The 5000-nt window shown below is 34.1% G+C and overlaps 1 protein-coding gene across 1 annotated transcript in view; it reads right to left on the bottom strand.

Moving 5' to 3' along the window:
• Positions 1 to 2386: 2386 nt before the first annotated feature.
• LOC122248914 (uncharacterized) overlaps positions 2387 to 5000 on the bottom strand; it is an 11303-nt gene continuing 8689 nt past the window's right edge. The window contains exon 3 of the mRNA XM_043009306.2: positions 2387 to 5000. This exon is cut by the window's right edge and continues 610 nt beyond it. The gene's annotated coding sequence lies outside the window, so the exon portion shown is untranslated.

Genomic DNA, 5000 nt, shown 5'->3' on the forward strand with positions numbered 1-5000 from the left:
TGTGTGTGTGTGTGTGTGTGTGTGTGTGTGTCCTTCCTGAAGACAGGAGAGAGGGCTAAACTCACATGATCGCATGTGCTGTATTTAGGTGTTTGAATTATTTAAATAATTTTGTAAATACGAGAGAGAGAGAGAGAGAGAGAGAGAGAGAGAGAGAGAGAGAGAGAGAGAGAGAGAGAGAGAGAGAGAGAGAGAGAGAGAGAGAGAGAGAGAGAGAGAGAGAGAGAGAGAGAGAGAGAGAGAGAGAGAGAGAGAGAGAGAGAGAGAGAGAGAGAGAGAGAGAGAGAGAGAGAGAAAACCTTACCGTATCTCAATCTCTGTGGGATTGGATTTCCTTTTTTATGGCCATATTTTGTTTCTATTGATTACCTTTACCAAGATTACCTTTTTTGCCTTTAAACAATGTACATGACACACGGATGGCCTCATCATGTTTGTGATAGGGGATTTTATGGACCTTGTCAGTTAGGTAATCTGGGTTTGCGTTTCCGTTTATAATTGTTCCAAGATAGTTTCCTGTACTCGGTGTTTAATATCGCGTCCACTATCTTGTATAGGTGCAAGAGTCGACTGTTACATTTTCCAAACCTGACCACATGGCACTTACCGGTGCTGAATTCTACAATGCAAGTATAACCCCTTCTGCTTATGTCACAAGGTACTTGATACTACATGATCACTTTCCCTCGTAGGGAACAGTATTCCTTCTATTTGTGCCATCTTCATGGTTTATGAATATTTACGTGAAGCGTAGACTTTTCATGATGTGTATTGTAACATTTTGAAAAAAGGCATTACTAAAATACATTTTTTAGTGACACGAATCAGATCGCGCATTGGGATCTAGTCTATTCCTGTCTATTATGCTGAAATATGTTTAGGAAATTCATTTTACATACGTTTTTATAAGTCCTAGTACTTTTTCAAGATTATGAAAAGTGTTTCTTAAAGATTTTGGCAATTTGACACTGGTGTATGAGGTGACATGTATATTGTAATTATATGTTTATCCTATTTTTTTCGACATGTAAACCTCTGTAGTCTTGCATTATGTCTACTTCATTTCCTAGTTAATATTGCTATTCCCCCTCCAATGTCATTTACCTAGTTTGTTCTCTAGATACTGAATCTTAAAGTAGGGGTTTATTTTTGGATACAGTGATGCATATTACTTCTGGTTTATGTTTTTTTATCTATTAGTTTGGTAGATTTGAGACAAAACTTTGTGTCCAAACGGTTTGGAAGTTGCATTTGGATTTTTCCGTTTGCATTGCTAGGGTTTGTTTCTGCATTTCTATTTCGCTGTGGGACCTTCCAAACAAATATTTATTCCTTCCTCTACGCTTTGTTCTTCGTTTTCTGCATTCTTTTCCTTGCTCCTAATTTTCTCTTGTCCATTGTATCATTCCGCAATAATTTTCAACCACATTTCCTTCATTTCTTAGTTAAAGTTTCGCATGTTGGTCTAGTTTCATGATAGTGCCTGCAATCTGCTTCTTGAACTCTTCCTTTGAATTCTTCGTTTTTTCATGTTTTAATTTGATTAACTTCTTGCTTTACATACGTCATATTGGCAAATGACGTTCTGTTATTCTTAGCCTCCTCCAGTAGTTGCTTTTGGTAACTTGAACTTTATTTTTCATATTTGCCGTTTCATGCAATGTGTAGCATAGTATATTAGAATATAGTGTGGTGTATATATGTGTATATATATATATATATATATATATATATATATATATATATATATATATGTATATATATATGTATGTGAATGTGTGTATATATATATACATATATATATATATATATGGGGGGGGAGGTGCTAGATGGGGAGAGGGGGTTTGGGAGGTGGTAGGTGGGGAAGAGGAAGAGAGGGTTGGGGGAAGTGGTAGGTAGGGAAAAAGGGGTTGGGGGAGGTGCTAGATGGGGAGAGGGGGTTGGGGAGGTGGTAGTTGGGTGAGTAGGGTTAGGGAGGTGTTAGATGGGGGAAAGGGGGTTGTGAAGTTGGTAGGAGAAGGGGTTGAGGTATGTATGGGAGGGGGGGTTGGGGAAGTAGTAGGTGGGGGAGAGGGGGATGGGGAGATGGTAGGTGATGGAGTGGGGGTTGGTGAGGTGGGAGAGGGATTAGGTGTTACAGGGGTGGGAATGGGGTTAAGGAGATTTTACGCAGGATAGAAATAGGTTAATGACAACAAATCATTTAGTTCTTTAACCTTCATAAGCGAGTTTTCTTATTGTGTAAAATTCAAAATAAACTAAAACATTTTTTTTAACAATATCTCCAGAGAGTTCAGATGACACTCTGTTTCTTCTTTCCTTAGTTAATAAAATACAATTTTTGACAATATATATTTCAAAAGAATCAAAACAAAACAACAGTGACTAAGTTTGCAATTATTTTTATTAAAACAAAAGAATCCCATTTTAATTTTAACAAATTCATCTTACTTACATAATGTTATACTTTTATATCAGAAAAGATGTAACTAAAAATACACTGTAAAAGAGCATTCTAATATCACAGTAGATGTACTTGGGACAAGAGCCAGATATACAGGAGAACAGTGTTCTTATACATAGACATTTTGACTTAATACAGTTTCTTTTCATAAAAGCTTTATATTCTAAAAGCTACAACAGGAATTTGAAGCATAAAAATACTAGGAGACATTAATTTTCCCTTCACTGACTGGGAGATAAAGAAAATTAAAGAAGCAGAGATGAGAAACAACAAAACAACATTCTTCAAGATAATAAAGAGGATAAAAAATCCTGATTTTGGAGAAAAATATAGTCAGTCTTATTTTTATGTATGTAGTAGGACTTCAGCAATGTATCATCAAACTGTAATATACAAGCAGATCATATCATTAAAATTAAGTTACATGAAGTTAAACAAGACATGTAATATATAAAAACAAGTAGCAGTAAAAGGACAAGTCCTAGGCACTTAAGTTAAACACAAACATATTGACAAATCTTGAGACTTACAATTACATGATGATAAGCTTTTGAAAATGGAGCCTCTCAAAAATAAAGGTGTTCTTTTTTTACCCACTGGAAGGAAATGGCTTTGGTGCTCAAATAAAGTAAGAAGTTTTTATTGTACCTAAAATTACAAATAAAGACAGAAAAACATATCAGAACCATTTAATCAACAGTTTCACATGCATGTGGGAATCACAGTCTCAAGAAAAACTTGTAATTATTTTTGTCCTCACTCAGGTATTATTTTCAGCCTGATCAATGCCACTCCATTAACATTATATACTATTTCTTTAGAATTCTGTCAGTCTATTTGCATATTTCATGATTTTACTGCTATGCTATTTTGTGATATCTATATTATCTATTTGATTCTTTATTATTAATTCATTATGTGGTTTACATCCTGTGCAAAGGAAGTATTGTGTTTTATTGCTTTACAAAAATATTTTGTTGTTGAAGTTTCATATTTCTTGTTTAATTTTTTTTTTTTTTTTCCAATGTGTATAGGAGAGGAAGGTGGCCTAAAAAAGTATGGTTTCTGTGAGTGGTTGCTCACAGCAGGTGTACTAACAAAGAACTCTATATTCTGAGCACATAGTCCATATCATTTTAATCACACCATGGCCACTTTTGTTTTCTCTTGTTGGTGTGCTGAGCTGCTGTAAAGACAGCACCCAGCACTTCCCCCTAGAAGTGTGAAACATTGAGAAAAGTAGAAAAGAAACATGTGGCTAACAGCTAACTGATCATGGCCATAGGCCACCTTCAGGCTTGTCCAATCATTTTCCAGTTGATTTCTCTGAGAGAGGTAGACTAGACAAAGTGGTCCTATCTGACATTGAAAGTTCTAAATTCACTCTGTCCCACTGAAAGCCTATGGAAACTTGTATGATAAATTTGTCATGTTGGGCAATATAGGGTTAAAAATGATCTGTAAATCAAATGTAATTGGGCAGTTGAGACCAATATGAAATTTAATGTTGACAAATTAATAATTAGGCAGAGTCCAACTGGAAATCTTACAGAAATCTTATTCATCAAGCCTTTTTACGACTAGTCACTTGAGCATCAGTCATCATACTGTGTAGGCAGTTGTGTCAGAGAAAATTATGAGTAGTTAAATGATGAGGACTTTTTTGACAGAGATCCAAATAATCTCCTCACTCTATGTCAAATTAAATGTTTTAAGATGAGATTAACAGTGCCAAGTACGGATTCTCAATCGCATAAAATATTTAATATCCCTGGAGTAGTTTTCACCTGAAAATCAGACATCTTAGGTCTTTATCACTGGGAAGTACAAAAAAATCAAGCTATTCTCTACATGCAAGGATGGAAAGATTTAAAATATTAATGAAATATTACCAGTAAATATAAATTTGCACCAATTAGAAAGAAAAAGATGTGCATGATTTAAAACATTTATGATCATATAATAAATTGCTGGAAGGCGATAAATACATATTTCAGTAGAGAGGGGAAGAAATTGACATATCATCTCTCACTTTCTTTTGTATTCAAGAGATGTTAATCACTTTTAAAATGATCATATAAAAACTTACTGTTTTACAATAATATACTGTACTAATTAACGGGTAAATGCTTCAATGGTAGTATACAAAGTTACAATACTTTTGCAGAAACTTCCTGTATTTTAGTATAAAATTCAGTAGATACGTCATCCTTCAGCCACAGCCCTTCAGTCTTACTAAACCTCAGCTTTAAGGACCTAAGGAGACTCCCTAAGAACAACTTTCTAAAACTACTTGCATAACAAATAATTTGTGAACATTAGAGTTTACTCTTTAAACTTTTCAAATGAATTCAACAGTAAAAAAATAAATAAAACTTAAATGCTAATAAAAATATCACACAATTTATCACAATGAGAATATGGCATACTTAAAATATCTCAGAGTTGGTTAAAGAGAGTTCATCTAGATATAAATCTAATCAGATGTCAATATACACAAAATATATAGATGGTAACAATTGCAGATTTTAAGCAT

The sequence above is a fragment of the Penaeus japonicus genome, unplaced genomic scaffold, assembly GCF_977035675.1.
Source record: "Penaeus japonicus unplaced genomic scaffold, GWHDUDI00000001_assembly GWHDUDI00000025, whole genome shotgun sequence".
NCBI classification, from domain to species: Eukaryota; Metazoa; Arthropoda; class Malacostraca; order Decapoda; family Penaeidae; genus Penaeus; species Penaeus japonicus.